This window comes from Schistocerca cancellata, unplaced genomic scaffold, assembly GCF_023864275.1.
Source record: "Schistocerca cancellata isolate TAMUIC-IGC-003103 unplaced genomic scaffold, iqSchCanc2.1 HiC_scaffold_417, whole genome shotgun sequence".
NCBI classification, from domain to species: Eukaryota; Metazoa; Arthropoda; class Insecta; order Orthoptera; family Acrididae; genus Schistocerca; species Schistocerca cancellata.
The window spans coordinates 414,785-432,285 of NW_026046434.1; the positions used below are offsets into that span (position 1 = coordinate 414,785).

A 17,501-nucleotide genomic window follows, 5' to 3' on the forward strand; every position below is an offset into this window, starting at 1 on the left:
GGCACTGTTATCTGCAAGAAGGAATGCATGAAATTCGCAAATGAATAAGACTGGTTCAAATACTATCGGCAGAAATTTTATTTCTGTTGTCAACTAGTATTAATTAGTTGTGTGGGAGCAGGGGGATATTTCCCTTGCACCATACATCTACATACAGGTTGCGTCTGATGTGGCCTAGTTTTGCGTTCAAAGAACTATCTAGTTGTCTGTTTTTTCAGTGAACGAGTGTGGTGGGGAGGAGAGAGATTAGTGTTAGATGCAGAGCAGTGCGGGCAGTTGTGTCTCTGACGGTGGGTCGCCGAGAGGAATTGGGCGTGCTGCCATCTGTCGGCAGGTGAGGTAATGAAGCAGCTTGAATGGTGACAGAAATGATGAAAATAGTTATCTAAAGAGTAATATCGACGACATTTGGCAGACACGTATTTCAGCGCTGACAGTTAGTTTGGGGTGTGTGCTTGCATGGCACTGGAAGTGTGTTGACAGTAGAGAAGTAGACAAGACGGAAAGAATTTTCCGCGTTCTCGCGGAGAAGCAATAGAGAAGCAGCCATAAGTATTGAAGTGAGGGCGTTGATCGGCACTCTGGTTTCCCTTCAAAACGAATAAATCTTTCGCCTTTTACTAAAGATTTCCGTGGAGGGGAACATTAAATGAGTCTATAAGGTATTTTTCGTAGTGCTCGGCTATTGCTGAGCCATAATGTAATTAACAAGAGGTAGGTTGTGTTGTGAGAATGAAGGGCGTGGAGTAGCGGATCACGTTGGATCAGGTAGATGCTTTTTTAATTTGAAAATGTAATTGGCCGTTTCGTAGTATAATGAAACAAGTACATTTGCCCTGAAATGGCTTGCAGTGTGTTAGGCGATTGTGTAAAGAGAGAGAGAGCGCTATTTATTGTCCTGGAAACTCTTGGTGAACCCTTTCCGCATCTCAGTTCTAGATGATTTGAGGGTGTTTACTTGCACTGCAGTTGCACAACAGCATATAAACCGATATTTGGAAGTGAATGATGAATTGAGAGGCTTTGTAATAAATACTAGTATGTGATTAGCTGATTGTGTTTTGAAACCCAAAATTATTTTTACCGCAGAAGTTTGTGATTTGTAGGTATGATGTGAGTGAGATTTGGGCTGTAGATGGTGGTTAGTTGGGCAGGATGAGCATTTGAATTGTTTTCAATAGAGTGGATATTAGTGGCACTGGCTTGTTGCCATAATGTGGCATTGGTTCTTTGTTCATAACAGTGTACTCAGTTTTGTAGAAGATTTAGGTGAGAAAGAGACAGTTGTTGAATATGACATAGATAGCTAGAGATGAATTGAGTAGCAATTTCCTGGTAGGTGTAGTTTGGGTATGATGTGTCTCAGTGAGAGATAAATCTTGAAATGGAAGGGTTGTTCCTAGCTACAGTCTTGGAAACTATGTATCTGCTGTTGACTCCAATGTTTTCAAGATTACTTGTGTACAAAATTGGCCAGACTTTGCTGTTTCTTCTTCAGTAAATCAGTGGAAGGTGGTGCAGATAATGGTATAAATGTTCAGTGCCTCCTGTGAGTTGTTGATGCTGCTTGTCTTTTAAGTAAAATTGATAGGGGCTCTTGATTGACCCAGCCATAGACAGAGCTGGTGCATACTTGGCTTGAGAAGACTTTGGCCAGTAAATGATGAAATACCAACACAGTGCTCACAACAAAGCTCCTTTCCCTGCATTCTAGTTTCCCTCGGGTATAGAGTGACATGATATTGGCAGAGGATGTGCAGATAATCACTTTGATCAGGCTGTTTTTTTTTTTTAATGCTCTTTTACCAGAATCCATTCATAGTGATAACTGTGTTCTCTGGTGAAACACGATGAGAACATAGTGTGAAGTGCACAGAACTAGCTATTTGAGTGTGTGTGAAAATGTGAGGTAACCACTGTTACTCCTAAATTTCTGTGGAATTAAGTTTTCTGTGTGTGTCTGAAAATCCAAGTGGTTCAAGTTGGTAGTTTATTTGTTGCAAGCGAAAAAAGCTTTTTAGTAAACTGAGGCACTAGCATTAGTTTCCAGTTCACTGTGACAAGGAAGCTAGTATAAAAAGTAGTTTGTGGTTTTGTTTGCAAAGAAGTGCTCATGGGATGTAAGCACTGCTTGAGATTATTCTGAGATGATTTTGGGGGGGGGGGGGGATTGCTAAACATCTAGCATTTTAGTAAGGAACTTGTCGGAGTAGTTGTAAAATTGTTATTTTATGAGAAATTTCTTTAATCATAGCACATGGCCATCATAGTTGAAGCATAAAGATTGGCATGGTATGCGTAGGTCTGTAAAATGTCCTGACAGTGATGTTCATAGAGACTTGTTGTATACTTTGATTCTTCATCTGTTTAACAGTAGACATAAGAAATGTATTAGTGGAGCAAGTAGCTGTGAAATTACTGGCGTATGATTGATAGTGTGGACGTGGCGCTGAGTGGAAGTGTTTGTTTAGCTGTGGGTGTTTTCATAATTGCCATGTGAGGAAAAGCAATACTCGTGATAGGCGAAAAGAGATACAGAGAGAAACACATTTATTGCGAGTATTGTATATCAGCAGCTCTTGGGCGGGTATCAAGTAAGACGCAAAGTGAAACGAAAGAGGAAGTATGCATGAAAGTGGCGATATATCGACAAGAGTTTGCACTGTTAGGGTGAGGTGAATAAACTAGTGCGGTGCGAAAATTTTCGAAGAGAGAGGCGGCTTTAAAGAAAGCACAAGAGTCCTATGAACGCCGTCTTGTGTGTTTGTCTTTCAGTGGCTATTTGGCATGTCTGCTTGCGCCATAGGATGCTACTGTATGTGCCCCAGGCCCCCATCTAGCGGCCGGAGGTGCAAGCGGTGTTTACATACAGTCTCGCGTGAGGCAATGGTCTCTCATTTCGGAAGACAAGAAGCACTGGTAGCGCACAAAATAGCTGAGTGAGATCATGGCGGCCAAGTAAGAGTAGAAGTAGGTTCTTTGCAGAATGTCCGAGCTTAAGAAATTCTTCGATAAGTAAATCGCGAAATGTGAAGAGTGTGTCGTATTCTCGTAGGGCGTGTTGACGGTCTCGTGGCATAAGTAGCGAGCGGTGATAGCTTGCTAGCAAGATCATACTTCACAGGATCATTTCTGTAGTATATCTTCAACTCTCTCTAGTTCAAAGCTGGAGTAGACGTAACCACGATGATGAGTGGTAGCACTGTCCCTGAGCGTGAGGCTTGCGATCGAGATTCATCGCATCTTGGTTGTAATCGATGATCGTTCACCACATTCTGAGGGATGTGGGAAGGGAATAGCGCTTTCCGAGTGGTGGTTTTATTATATAGAATAGAAGCAAGCATAAGTCATACTTTTGGTATCGGGACCCGCGTCGTTGCAGAAATGTCGCTACAGGTTGTGGAAGGACTTTGATTACGACATGTCATGAAAGCCTTGTGGGAGTTTCTCGAGTGGCACGGGGACGAGCCATTTGATTTGGCCTGCTCCAAGTGCTAGGCTTGGATGACAACGACGTACTTTTGAGTTACAAGAATGAGTGAGCAACACAAGAAGAGTGCAATTGATGACCATAAAAGGCTGACACACAACACAGTCTTGATAATCAGCACTAATGCGTGATGTACGGAACATTTAGGAGGAGCACGTTTGGCTAGCAAACATGAATTGAGTGATTTGCAAGGCACTGTTATCTGCAAGAAGGAATGCATGAAATTCGCAAATGAATAAGACTGGTTCAAATACTATCGGCAGAAATTTTATTTCTGTTGTCAACTAGTATTAATTAGTTGTGTGGGAGCAGGGGGATATTTCCCTTGCACCATACATCTACATACAGGTTGCGTCTGATGTGGCCTAGTTTTGCGTTCAAAGAACTATCTAGTTGTCTGTTTTTTCAGTGAACGAGTGTGGTGGGGAGGAGAGAGATTAGTGTTAGATGCAGAGCAGTGCGGGCAGTTGTGTCTCTGACGGTGGGTCGCCGAGAGGAATTGGGCGTGCTGCCATCTGTCGGCAGGTGAGGTAATGAAGCAGCTTGAATGGTGACAGAAATGATGAAAATAGTTATCTAAAGAGTAATATCGACGACATTTGGCAGACACGTATTTCAGCGCTGACAGTTAGTTTGGGGTGTGTGCTTGCATGGCACTGGAAGTCTGTTGACAGTAGAGAAGTAGACAAGGCGGAAAGAATTTTCCGCGTTCTCGCGGAGAAGCAATAGAGAAGCAGCCATAAGTATTGAAGTGAGGGCGTTGATCGGCACTCTGGTTTCCCTTCAAAACGAATAAATCTTTCGCCTTTTACTAAAGATTTCCGTGGAGGGGAACATTAAATGAGTCTATAAGGTATTTTTCGTAGTGCTCGGCTATTGCTGAGCCATAATCACAAGTAAAACGTAATGTAATTAACAAGAGGTAGGTTGTGTTGTGAGAATGAAGGGCGTGGAGTAGCGGATCACGTTGGATCAGGTAGATGCTTTTTTAATTTGAAAATGTAATTGGCCGTTTCGTAGTATAATGAAACAAGTACATTTGCCCTGAAATGGCTTGCAGTGTGTTAGGCGATTGTGTAAAGAGAGAGAGAGCGCTGTTTATTGTCCTGGAAACTCTTGGTGAACCCTTTCCGCATCTCAGTTCTAGATGATTTGAGGGTGTTTACTTGCACTGCAGTTGCACAACAGCATATAAGCCGATATTTGGAAGTGAATGATGAATTGAGAGGCTTTGTAATAAATACTAGTATGTGATTAGTAGATTGTGTTTTGAAACCCAAAATTATTTTTACCGCAGAAGTTTGTGATTTGTAGGTATGATGTGAGTGAGATTTGGGCTGTAGATGGTGGTTAGTTGGGCAGGATGAGCATTTGAATTGTTTTCAATAGAGTGGATATTAGTGGCACTGGCTTGTTGCCATAATGTGGCATTGGTTCTTTGTTCATAACAGTGTACTCAGTTTTGTAGAAGATTTAGGTGAGAAAGAGACAGTTGTTGAATATGACATAGATAGCTAGAGATGAATTGAGTAGCAATTTCCTGGTAGGTGTAGTTTGGGTATGATGTGTCTCAGTGAGAGATAAATCTTGAAATGGAAGGGTTGTTCCTAGCTACAGTCTTGGAAACTATGTATCTGCTGTTGACTCCAATGTTTTCAAGATTACTTGTGTACAAAATTGGCCAGACTTTGCTGTTTCTTCTTCAGTAAATCAGTGGAAGGTGGTGCAGATAATGGTATAAATGTTCAGTGCCTCCTGTGAGTTGTTGATGCTGCTTGTCTTTTAAGTAAAATTGATAGGGGCTCTTGATTGACCCAGCCATAGACAGAGCTGGTGCATACTTGGCTTGAGAAGACTTTGGCCAGTAAATGATGAAATACCAACACAGTGCTCACAACAAAGCTCCTTTCCCTGCATTCTAGTTTCCCTCGGGTATAGAGTGACATGATATTGGCAGAGGATGTGCAGATAATCACTTTGATCAGGCTGTTTTTTTTTTTAATGCTCTTTTACCAGAATCCATTCATAGTGATAACTGTGTTCTCTGGTGAAACACGATGAGAACATAGTGTGAAGTGCACAGAACTAGCTATTTGAGTGTGTGTGAAAATGTGAGGTAACCACTGTTACTCCTAAATTTCTGTGGAATTAAGTTTTCTGTGTGTGTCTGAAAATCCAAGTGGTTCAAGTTGGTAGTTTATTTGTTGCAAGCGAAAAAAGCTTTTTAGTAAACTGAGGCACTAGCATTAGTTTCCAGTTCACTGTGACAAGGAAGCTAGTATAAAAAGTAGTTTGTGGTTTTGTTTGCAAAGAAGTGCTCATGGGATGTAAGCACTGCTTGAGATTATTCTGAGATGATTTTGGGGGGGGGGGGGGATTGCTAAACATCTAGCATTTTAGTAAGGAACTTGTCGGAGTAGTTGTAAAATTGTTATTTTATGAGAAATTTCTTTAATCATAGCACATGGCCATCATAGTTGAAGCATAAAGATTGGCATGGTATGCGTAGGTCTGTAAAATGTCCTGACAGTGATGTTCATAGAGACTTGTTGTATACTTTGATTCTTCATCTGTTTAACAGTAGACATAAGAAATGTATTAGTGGAGCAAGTAGCTGTGAAATTACTGGCGTATGATTGATAGTGTGGACGTGGCGCTGAGTGGAAGTGTTTGTTTAGCTGTGGGTGTTTTCATAATTGCCATGTGAGGAAAAGCAATACTCGTGATAGGCGAAAAGAGATACAGAGAGAAACACATTTATTGCGAGTATTGTATATCAGCAGCTCTTGGGCGGGTATCAAGTAAGACGCAAAGTGAAACGAAAGAGGAAGTATGCATGAAAGTGGCGATATATCGACAAGAGTTTGCACTGTTAGGGTGAGGTGAATAAACTAGTGCGGTGCGAAAATTTTCGAAGAGAGAGGCGGCTTTAAAGAAAGCACAAGAGTCCTATGAACGCCGTCTTGTGTGTTTGTCTTTCAGTGGCTATTTGGCATGTCTGCTTGCGCCATAGGATGCTACTGTATGTGCCCCAGGCCCCCATCTAGCGGCCGGAGGTGCAAGCGGTGTTTACATACAGTCTCGCGTGAGGCAATGGTCTCTCATTTCGGAAGACAAGAAGCACTGGTAGCGCACAAAATAGCTGAGTGAGATCATGGCGGCCAAGTAAGAGTAGAAGTAGGTTCTTTGCAGAATGTCCGAGCTTAAGAAATTCTTCGATAAGTAAATCGCGAAATGTGAAGAGTGTGTCGTATTCTCGTAGGGCGTGTTGACGGTCTCGTGGCATAAGTAGCGAGCGGTGATAGCTTGCTAGCAAGATCATACTTCACAGGATCATTTCTGTAGTATATCTTCAACTCTCTCTAGTTCAAAGCTGGAGTAGACGTAACCACGATGATGAGTGGTAGCACTGTCCCTGAGCGTGAGGCTTGCGATCGAGATTCATCGCATCTTGGTTGTAATCGATGATCGTTCACCACATTCTGAGGGATGTGGGAAGGGAATAGCGCTTTCCGAGTGGTGGTTTTATTATATAGAATAGAAGCAAGCATAAGTCATACTTTTGGTATCGGGACCCGCGTCGTTGCAGAAATGTCGCTACAGGTTGTGGAAGGACTTTGATTACGACATGTCATGAAAGCCTTGTGGGAGTTTCTCGAGTGGCACGGGGACGAGCCATTTGATTTGGCCTGCTCCAAGTGCTAGGCTTGGATGACAACGACGTACTTTTGAGTTACAAGAATGAGTGAGCAACACAAGAAGAGTGCAATTGATGACCATAAAAGGCTGACACACAACACAGTCTTGATAATCAGCACTAATGCGTGATGTACGGAACATTTAGGAGGAGCACGTTTGGCTAGCAAACATGAATTGAGTGATTTGCAAGGCACTGTTATCTGCAAGAAGGAATGCATGAAATTCGCAAATGAATAAGACTGGTTCAAATACTATCGGCAGAAATTTTATTTCTGTTGTCAACTAGTATTAATTAGTTGTGTGGGAGCAGGGGGATATTTCCCTTGCACCATACATCTACATACAGGTTGCGTCTGATGTGGCCTAGTTTTGCGTTCAAAGAACTATCTAGTTGTCTGTTTTTTCAGTGAACGAGTGTGGTGGGGAGGAGAGAGATTAGTGTTAGATGCAGAGCAGTGCGGGCAGTTGTGTCTCTGACGGTGGGTCGCCGAGAGGAATTGGGCGTGCTGCCATCTGTCGGCAGGTGAGGTAATGAAGCAGCTTGAATGGTGACAGAAATGATGAAAATAGTTATCTAAAGAGTAATATCGACGACATTTGGCAGACACGTATTTCAGCGCTGACAGTTAGTTTGGGGTGTGTGCTTGCATGGCACTGGAAGTCTGTTGACAGTAGAGAAGTAGACAAGGCGGAAAGAATTTTCCGCGTTCTCGCGGAGAAGCAATAGAGAAGCAGCCATAAGTATTGAAGTGAGGGCGTTGATCGGCACTCTGGTTTCCCTTCAAAACGAATAAATCTTTCGCCTTTTACTAAAGATTTCCGTGGAGGGGAACATTAAATGAGTCTATAAGGTATTTTTCGTAGTGCTCGGCTATTGCTGAGCCATAATGTAATTAACAAGAGGTAGGTTGTGTTGTGAGAATGAAGGGCGTGGAGTAGCGGATCACGTTGGATCAGGTAGATGCTGTTTTAATTTGAAAATGTAATTGGCCGTTTCGTAGTATAATGAAACAAGTACATTTGCCCTGAAATGGCTTGCAGTGTGTTAGGCGATTGTGTAAAGAGAGAGAGAGCGCTATTTATTGTCCTGGAAACTCTTGGTGAACCCTTTCCGCATCTCAGTTCTAGATGATTTGAGGGTGTTTACTTGCACTGCAGTTGCACAACAGCATATAAGCCGATATTTGGAAGTGAATGATGAATTGAGAGGCTTTGTAATAAATACTAGTATGTGATTAGTAGATTGTGTTTTGAAACCCAAAATTATTTTTACCGCAGAAGTTTGTGATTTGTAGGTATGATGTGAGTGAGATTTGGGCTGTAGATGGTGGTTAGTTGGGCAGGATGAGCATTTGAATTGTTTTCAATAGAGTGGTTATTAGTGGCACTGGCTTGTTGCCATAATGTGGCATTGGTTCTTTGTTCATAACAGTGTACTCAGTTTTGTAGAAGATTTAGGTGAGAAAGAGACAGTTGTTGAATATGACATAGATAGCTAGAGATGAATTGAGTAGCAATTTCCTGGTAGGTGTAGTTTGGGTATGATGTGTCTCAGTGAGAGATAAATCTTGAAATGGAAGGGTTGTTCCTAGCTACAGTCTTGGAAACTATGTATCTGCTGTTGACTCCAATGTTTTCAAGATTACTTGTGTACAAAATTGGCCAGACTTTGCTGTTTCTTCTTCAGTAAATCAGTGGAAGGTGGTGCAGATAATGGTATAAATGTTCAGTGCCTCCTGTGAGTTGTTGATGCTGCTTGTCTTTTAAGTAAAATTGATAGGGGCTCTTGATTGACCCAGCCATAGACAGAGCTGGTGCATACTTGGCTTGAGAAGACTTTGGCCAGTAAATGATGAAATACCAACACAGTGCTCACAACAAAGCTCCTTTCCCTGCATTCTAGTTTCCCTCGGGTATAGAGTGACATGATATTGGCAGAGGATGTGCAGATAATCACTTTGATCAGGCTGTTTTTTTTTTTTAATGCTCTTTTACCAGAATCCATTCATAGTGATAACTGTGTTCTCTGGTGAAACACGATGAGAACATAGTGTGAAGTGCACAGAACTAGCTATTTGAGTGTGTGTGAAAATGTGAGGTAACCACTGTTACTCCTAAATTTCTGTGGAATTAAGTTTTCTGTGTGTGTCTGAAAATCCAAGTGGTTCAAGTTGGTAGTTTATTTGTTGCAAGCGAAAAAAGCTTTTTAGTAAACTGAGGCACTAGCATTAGTTTCCAGTTCACTGTGACAAGGAAGCTAGTATAAAAAGTAGTTTGTGGTTTTGTTTGCAAAGAAGTGCTCATGGGATGTAAGCACTGCTTGAGATTATTCTGAGATGATTTTGGGGGGGGGGGGGGGGGGATTGCTAAACATCTAGCATTTTAGTAAGGAACTTGTCGGAGTAGTTGTAAAATTGTTATTTTATGAGAAATTTCTTTAATCATAGCACATGGCCATCATAGTTGAAGCATAAAGATTGGCATGGTATGCGTAGGTCTGTAAAATGTCCTGACAGTGATGTTCATAGAGACTTGTTGTATACTTTGATTCTTCATCTGTTTAACAGTAGACATAAGAAATGTATTAGTGGAGCAAGTAGCTGTGAAATTACTGGCGTATGATTGATAGTGTGGACGTGGCGCTGAGTGGAAGTGTTTGTTTAGCTGTGGGTGTTTTCATAATTGCCATGTGAGGAAAAGCAATACTCGTGATAGGCGAAAAGAGATACAGAGAGAAACACATTTATTGCGAGTATTGTATATCAGCAGCTCTTGGGCGGGTATCAAGTAAGACGCAAAGTGAAACGAAAGAGGAAGTATGCATGAAAGTGGCGATATATCGACAAGAGTTTGCACTGTTAGGGTGAGGTGAATAAACTAGTGCGGTGCGAAAATTTTCGAAGAGAGAGGCGGCTTTAAAGAAAGCACAAGAGTCCTATGAACGCCGTCTTGTGTGTTTGTCTTTCAGTGGCTATTTGGCATGTCTGCTTGCGCCATAGGATGCTACTGTATGTGCCCCAGGCCCCCATCTAGCGGCCGGAGGTGCAAGCGGTGTTTACATACAGTCTCGCGTGAGGCAATGGTCTCTCATTTCGGAAGACAAGAAGCACTGGTAGCGCACAAAATAGCTGAGTGAGATCATGGCGGCCAAGTAAGAGTAGAAGTAGGTTCTTTGCAGAATGTCCGAGCTTAAGAAATTCTTCGATAAGTAAATCGCGAAATGTGAAGAGTGTGTCGTATTCTCGTAGGGCGTGTTGACGGTCTCGTGGCATAAGTAGCGAGCGGTGATAGCTTGCTAGCAAGATCATACTTCACAGGATCATTTCTGTAGTATATCTTCAACTCTCTCTAGTTCAAAGCTGGAGTAGACGTAACCACGATGATGAGTGGTAGCACTGTCCCTGAGCGTGAGGCTTGCGATCGAGATTCATCGCATCTTGGTTGTAATCGATGATCGTTCACCACATTCTGAGGGATGTGGGAAGGGAATAGCGCTTTCCGAGTGGTGGTTTTATTATATAGAATAGAAGCAAGCATAAGTCATACTTTTGGTATCGGGACCCGCGTCGTTGCAGAAATGTCGCTACAGGTTGTGGAAGGACTTTGATTACGACATGTCATGAAAGCCTTGTGGGAGTTTCTCGAGTGGCACGGGGACGAGCCATTTGATTTGGCCTGCTCCAAGTGCTAGGCTTGGATGACAACGACGTACTTTTGAGTTACAAGAATGAGTGAGCAACACAAGAAGAGTGCAATTGATGACCATAAAAGGCTGACACACAACACAGTCTTGATAATCAGCACTAATGCGTGATGTACGGAACATTTAGGAGGAGCACGTTTGGCTAGCAAACATGAATTGAGTGATTTGCAAGGCACTGTTATCTGCAAGAAGGAATGCATGAAATTCGCAAATGAATAAGACTGGTTCAAATACTATCGGCAGAAATTTTATTTCTGTTGTCAACTAGTATTAATTAGTTGTGTGGGAGCAGGGGGATATTTCCCTTGCACCATACATCTACATACAGGTTGCGTCTGATGTGGCCTAGTTTTGCGTTCAAAGAACTATCTAGTTGTCTGTTTTTTCAGTGAACGAGTGTGGTGGGGAGGAGAGAGATTAGTGTTAGATGCAGAGCAGTGCGGGCAGTTGTGTCTCTGACGGTGGGTCGCCGAGAGGAATTGGGCGTGCTGCCATCTGTCGGCAGGTGAGGTAATGAAGCAGCTTGAATGGTGACAGAAATGATGAAAATAGTTATCTAAAGAGTAATATCGACGACATTTGGCAGACACGTATTTCAGCGCTGACAGTTAGTTTGGGGTGTGTGCTTGCATGGCACTGGAAGTCTGTTGACAGTAGAGAAGTAGACAAGGCGGAAAGAATTTTCCGCGTTCTCGCGGAGAAGCAATAGAGAAGCAGCCATAAGTATTGAAGTGAGGGCGTTGATCGGCACTCTGGTTTCCCTTCAAAACGAATAAATCTTTCGCCTTTTACTAAAGATTTCCGTGGAGGGGAACATTAAATGAGTCTATAAGGTATTTTTCGTAGTGCTCGGCTATTGCTGAGCCATAATGTAATTAACAAGAGGTAGGTTGTGTTGTGAGAATGAAGGGCGTGGAGTAGCGGATCACGTTGGATCAGGTAGATGCTGTTTTAATTTGAAAATGTAATTGGCCGTTTCGTAGTATAATGAAACAAGTACATTTGCCCTGAAATGGCTTGCAGTGTGTTAGGCGATTGTGTAAAGAGAGAGAGAGCGCTATTTATTGTCCTGGAAACTCTTGGTGAACCCTTTCCGCATCTCAGTTCTAGATGATTTGAGGGTGTTTACTTGCACTGCAGTTGCACAACAGCATATAAGCCGATATTTGGAAGTGAATGATGAATTGAGAGGCTTTGTAATAAATACTAGTATGTGATTAGTAGATTGTGTTTTGAAACCCAAAATTATTTTTACCGCAGAAGTTTGTGATTTGTAGGTATGATGTGAGTGAGATTTGGGCTGTAGATGGTGGTTAGTTGGGCAGGATGAGCATTTGAATTGTTTTCAATAGAGTGGTTATTAGTGGCACTGGCTTGTTGCCATAATGTGGCATTGGTTCTTTGTTCATAACAGTGTACTCAGTTTTGTAGAAGATTTAGGTGAGAAAGAGACAGTTGTTGAATATGACATAGATAGCTAGAGATGAATTGAGTAGCAATTTCCTGGTAGGTGTAGTTTGGGTATGATGTGTCTCAGTGAGAGATAAATCTTGAAATGGAAGGGTTGTTCCTAGCTACAGTCTTGGAAACTATGTATCTGCTGTTGACTCCAATGTTTTCAAGATTACTTGTGTACAAAATTGGCCAGACTTTGCTGTTTCTTCTTCAGTAAATCAGTGGAAGGTGGTGCAGATAATGGTATAAATGTTCAGTGCCTCCTGTGAGTTGTTGATGCTGCTTGTCTTTTAAGTAAAATTGATAGGGGCTCTTGATTGACCCAGCCATAGACAGAGCTGGTGCATACTTGGCTTGAGAAGACTTTGGCCAGTAAATGATGAAATACCAACACAGTGCTCACAACAAAGCTCCTTTCCCTGCATTCTAGTTTCCCTCGGGTATAGAGTGACATGATATTGGCAGAGGATGTGCAGATAATCACTTTGATCAGGCTGTTTTTTTTTTTAATGCTCTTTTACCAGAATCCATTCATAGTGATAACTGTGTTCTCTGGTGAAACACGATGAGAACATAGTGTGAAGTGCACAGAACTAGCTATTTGAGTGTGTGTGAAAATGTGAGGTAACCACTGTTACTCCTAAATTTCTGTGGAATTAAGTTTTCTGTGTGTGTCTGAAAATCCAAGTGGTTCAAGTTGGTAGTTTATTTGTTGCAAGCGAAAAAAGCTTTTTAGTAAACTGAGGCACTAGCATTAGTTTCCAGTTCACTGTGACAAGGAAGCTAGTATAAAAAGTAGTTTGTGGTTTTGTTTGCAAAGAAGTGCTCATGGGATGTAAGCACTGCTTGAGATTATTCTGAGATGATTTTTGGGGGGGGGGGATTGCTAAACATCTAGCATTTTAGTAAGGAACTTGTCGGAGTAGTTGTAAAATTGTTATTTTATGAGAAATTTCTTTAATCATAGCACATGGCCATCATAGTTGAAGCATAAAGATTGGCATGGTATGCGTAGGTCTGTAAAATGTCCTGACAGTGATGTTCATAGAGACTTGTTGTATACTTTGATTCTTCATCTGTTTAACAGTAGACATAAGAAATGTATTAGTGGAGCAAGTAGCTGTGAAATTACTGGCGTATGATTGATAGTGTGGACGTGGCGCTGAGTGGAAGTGTTTGTTTAGCTGTGGGTGTTTTCATAATTGCCATGTGAGGAAAAGCAATACTCGTGATAGGCGAAAAGAGATACAGAGAGAAACACATTTATTGCGAGTATTGTATATCAGCAGCTCTTGGGCGGGTATCAAGTAAGACGCAAAGTGAAACGAAAGAGGAAGTATGCATGAAAGTGGCGATATATCGACAAGAGTTTGCACTGTTAGGGTGAGGTGAATAAACTAGTGCGGTGCGAAAATTTTCGAAGAGAGAGGCGGCTTTAAAGAAAGCACAAGAGTCCTATGAACGCCGTCTTGTGTGTTTGTCTTTCAGTGGCTATTTGGCATGTCTGCTTGCGCCATAGGATGCTACTGTATGTGCCCCAGGCCCCCATCTAGCGGCCGGAGGTGCAAGCGGTGTTTACATACAGTCTCGCGTGAGGCAATGGTCTCTCATTTCGGAAGACAAGAAGCACTGGTAGCGCACAAAATAGCTGAGTGAGATCATGGCGGCCAAGTAAGAGTAGAAGTAGGTTCTTTGCAGAATGTCCGAGCTTAAGAAATTCTTCGATAAGTAAATCGCGAAATGTGAAGAGTGTGTCGTATTCTCGTAGGGCGTGTTGACGGTCTCGTGGCATAAGTAGCGAGCGGTGATAGCTTGCTAGCAAGATCATACTTCACAGGATCATTTCTGTAGTATATCTTCAACTCTCTCTAGTTCAAAGCTGGAGTAGACGTAACCACGATGATGAGTGGTAGCACTGTCCCTGAGCGTGAGGCTTGCGATCGAGATTCATCGCATCTTGGTTGTAATCGATGATCGTTCACCACATTCTGAGGGATGTGGGAAGGGAATAGCGCTTTCCGAGTGGTGGTTTTATTATATAGAATAGAAGCAAGCATAAGTCATACTTTTGGTATCGGGACCCGCGTCGTTGCAGAAATGTCGCTACAGGTTGTGGAAGGACTTTGATTACGACATGTCATGAAAGCCTTGTGGGAGTTTCTCGAGTGGCACGGGGACGAGCCATTTGATTTGGCCTGCTCCAAGTGCTAGGCTTGGATGACAACGACGTACTTTTGAGTTACAAGAATGAGTGAGCAACACAAGAAGAGTGCAATTGATGACCATAAAAGGCTGACACACAACACAGTCTTGATAATCAGCACTAATGCGTGATGTACGGAACATTTAGGAGGAGCACGTTTGGCTAGCAAACATGAATTGAGTGATTTGCAAGGCACTGTTATCTGCAAGAAGGAATGCATGAAATTCGCAAATGAATAAGACTGGTTCAAATACTATCGGCAGAAATTTTATTTCTGTTGTCAACTAGTATTAATTAGTTGTGTGGGAGCAGGGGGATATTTCCCTTGCACCATACATCTACATACAGGTTGCGTCTGATGTGGCCTAGTTTTGCGTTCAAAGAACTATCTAGTTGTCTGTTTTTTCAGTGAACGAGTGTGGTGGGGAGGAGAGAGATTAGTGTTAGATGCAGAGCAGTGCGGGCAGTTGTGTCTCTGACGGTGGGTCGCCGAGAGGAATTGGGCGTGCTGCCATCTGTCGGCAGGTGAGGTAATGAAGCAGCTTGAATGGTGACAGAAATGATGAAAATAGTTATCTAAAGAGTAATATCGACGACATTTGGCAGACACGTATTTCAGCGCTGACAGTTAGTTTGGGGTGTGTGCTTGCATGGCACTGGAAGTCTGTTGACAGTAGAGAAGTAGACAAGGCGGAAAGAATTTTCCGCGTTCTCGCGGAGAAGCAATAGAGAAGCAGCCATAAGTATTGAAGTGAGGGCGTTGATCGGCACTCTGGTTTCCCTTCAAAACGAATAAATCTTTCGCCTTTTACTAAAGATTTCCGTGGAGGGGAACATTAAATGAGTCTATAAGGTATTTTTCGTAGTGCTCGGCTATTGCTGAGCCATAATGTAATTAACAAGAGGTAGGTTGTGTTGTGAGAATGAAGGGCGTGGAGTAGCGGATCACGTTGGATCAGGTAGATGCTGTTTTAATTTGAAAATGTAATTGGCCGTTTCGTAGTATAATGAAACAAGTACATTTGCCCTGAAATGGCTTGCAGTGTGTTAGGCGATTGTGTAAAGAGAGAGAGAGCGCTATTTATTGTCCTGGAAACTCTTGGTGAACCCTTTCCGCATCTCAGTTCTAGATGATTTGAGGGTGTTTACTTGCACTGCAGTTGCACAACAGCATATAAGCCGATATTTGGAAGTGAATGATGAATTGAGAGGCTTTGTAATAAATACTAGTATGTGATTAGTAGATTGTGTTTTGAAACCCAAAATTATTTTTACCGCAGAAGTTTGTGATTTGTAGGTATGATGTGAGTGAGATTTGGGCTGTAGATGGTGGTTAGTTGGGCAGGATGAGCATTTGAATTGTTTTCAATAGAGTGGTTATTAGTGGCACTGGCTTGTTGCCATAATGTGGCATTGGTTCTTTGTTCATAACAGTGTACTCAGTTTTGTAGAAGATTTAGGTGAGAAAGAGACAGTTGTTGAATATGACATAGATAGCTAGAGATGAATTGAGTAGCAATTTCCTGGTAGGTGTAGTTTGGGTATGATGTGTCTCAGTGAGAGATAAATCTTGAAATGGAAGGGTTGTTCCTAGCTACAGTCTTGGAAACTATGTATCTGCTGTTGACTCCAATGTTTTCAAGATTACTTGTGTACAAAATTGGCCAGACTTTGCTGTTTCTTCTTCAGTAAATCAGTGGAAGGTGGTGCAGATAATGGTATAAATGTTCAGTGCCTCCTGTGAGTTGTTGATGCTGCTTGTCTTTTAAGTAAAATTGATAGGGGCTCTTGATTGACCCAGCCATAGACAGAGCTGGTGCATACTTGGCTTGAGAAGACTTTGGCCAGTAAATGATGAAATACCAACACAGTGCTCACAACAAAGCTCCTTTCCCTGCATTCTAGTTTCCCTCGGGTATAGAGTGACATGATATTGGCAGAGGATGTGCAGATAATCACTTTGATCAGGCTGTTTTTTTTTTTAATGCTCTTTTACCAGAATCCATTCATAGTGATAACTGTGTTCTCTGGTGAAACACGATGAGAACATAGTGTGAAGTGCACAGAACTAGCTATTTGAGTGTGTGTGAAAATGTGAGGTAACCACTGTTACTCCTAAATTTCTGTGGAATTAAGTTTTCTGTGTGTGTCTGAAAATCCAAGTGGTTCAAGTTGGTAGTTTATTTGTTGCAAGCGAAAAAAGCTTTTTAGTAAACTGAGGCACTAGCATTAGTTTCCAGTTCACTGTGACAAGGAAGCTAGTATAAAAAGTAGTTTGTGGTTTTGTTTGCAAAGAAGTGCTCATGGGATGTAAGCACTGCTTGAGATTATTCTGAGATGATTTTGGGGGGGGGGGGGGGATTGCTAAACATCTAGCATTTTAGTAAGGAACTTGTCGGAGTAGTTGTAAAATTGTTATTTTATGAGAAATTTCTTTAATCATAGCACATGGCCATCATAGTTGAAGCATAAAGATTGGCATGGTATGCGTAGGTCTGTAAAATGTCCTGACAGTGATGTTCATAGAGACTTGTTGTATACTTTGATTCTTCATCTGTTTAACAGTAGACATAAGAAATGTATTAGTGGAGCAAGTAGCTGTGAAATTACTGGCGTATGATTGATAGTGTGGACGTGGCGCTGAGTGGAAGTGTTTGTTTAGCTGTGGGTGTTTTCATAATTGCCATGTGAGGAAAAGCAATACTCGTGATAGGCGAAAAGAGATACAGAGAGAAACACATTTATTGCGAGTATTGTATATCAGCAGCTCTTGGGCGGGTATCAAGTAAGACGCAAAGTGAAACGAAAGAGGAAGTATGCATGAAAGTGGCGATATATCGACAAGAGTTTGCACTGTTAGGGTGAGGTGAATAAACTAGTGCGGTGCGAAAATTTTCGAAGAGAGAGGCGGCTTTAAAGAAAGCACAAGAGTCCTATGAACGCCGTCTTGT

At 42.0% G+C, this 17,501-nt stretch overlaps 9 non-coding genes across 9 annotated transcripts; all 9 read left to right on the forward strand.

Annotated features, from left to right (window-relative positions):
- Positions 1–576: 576 nt before the first annotated feature.
- On the forward strand, positions 577–695 carry LOC126123163 (U5 spliceosomal RNA). Its single transcript, XR_007526268.1, has one exon. It is a non-coding gene; the product is annotated as a U5 spliceosomal RNA (small nuclear RNA).
- Positions 696–3,107: 2,412 nt separating this feature from the next.
- Positions 3,108–3,314, forward strand: LOC126123230 (small nucleolar RNA U3). The gene has a single exon (XR_007526329.1). It is a non-coding gene; the product is annotated as a small nucleolar RNA U3 (small nucleolar RNA).
- A 943-nt stretch (positions 3,315–4,257) lies between these two features.
- LOC126123164 (U5 spliceosomal RNA) lies at positions 4,258–4,376 on the forward strand. The gene has a single exon (XR_007526269.1). It is a non-coding gene; the product is annotated as a U5 spliceosomal RNA (small nuclear RNA).
- A 2,428-nt stretch (positions 4,377–6,804) lies between these two features.
- On the forward strand, positions 6,805–7,011 carry LOC126122984 (small nucleolar RNA U3). Its single transcript, XR_007526107.1, has one exon. It is a non-coding gene; the product is annotated as a small nucleolar RNA U3 (small nucleolar RNA).
- Positions 7,012–7,954: 943 nt separating this feature from the next.
- Positions 7,955–8,073, forward strand: LOC126123166 (U5 spliceosomal RNA). The gene has a single exon (XR_007526270.1). It is a non-coding gene; the product is annotated as a U5 spliceosomal RNA (small nuclear RNA).
- A 2,416-nt stretch (positions 8,074–10,489) lies between these two features.
- Positions 10,490–10,696, forward strand: LOC126122997 (small nucleolar RNA U3). The gene has a single exon (XR_007526118.1). It is a non-coding gene; the product is annotated as a small nucleolar RNA U3 (small nucleolar RNA).
- A 943-nt stretch (positions 10,697–11,639) lies between these two features.
- LOC126123167 (U5 spliceosomal RNA) lies at positions 11,640–11,758 on the forward strand. Its single transcript, XR_007526271.1, has one exon. It is a non-coding gene; the product is annotated as a U5 spliceosomal RNA (small nuclear RNA).
- A 2,409-nt stretch (positions 11,759–14,167) lies between these two features.
- Positions 14,168–14,374, forward strand: LOC126123009 (small nucleolar RNA U3). Its single transcript, XR_007526129.1, has one exon. It is a non-coding gene; the product is annotated as a small nucleolar RNA U3 (small nucleolar RNA).
- Positions 14,375–15,317: 943 nt separating this feature from the next.
- LOC126123168 (U5 spliceosomal RNA) lies at positions 15,318–15,436 on the forward strand. Its single transcript, XR_007526272.1, has one exon. It is a non-coding gene; the product is annotated as a U5 spliceosomal RNA (small nuclear RNA).
- Positions 15,437–17,501: the final 2,065 nt, after the last annotated feature.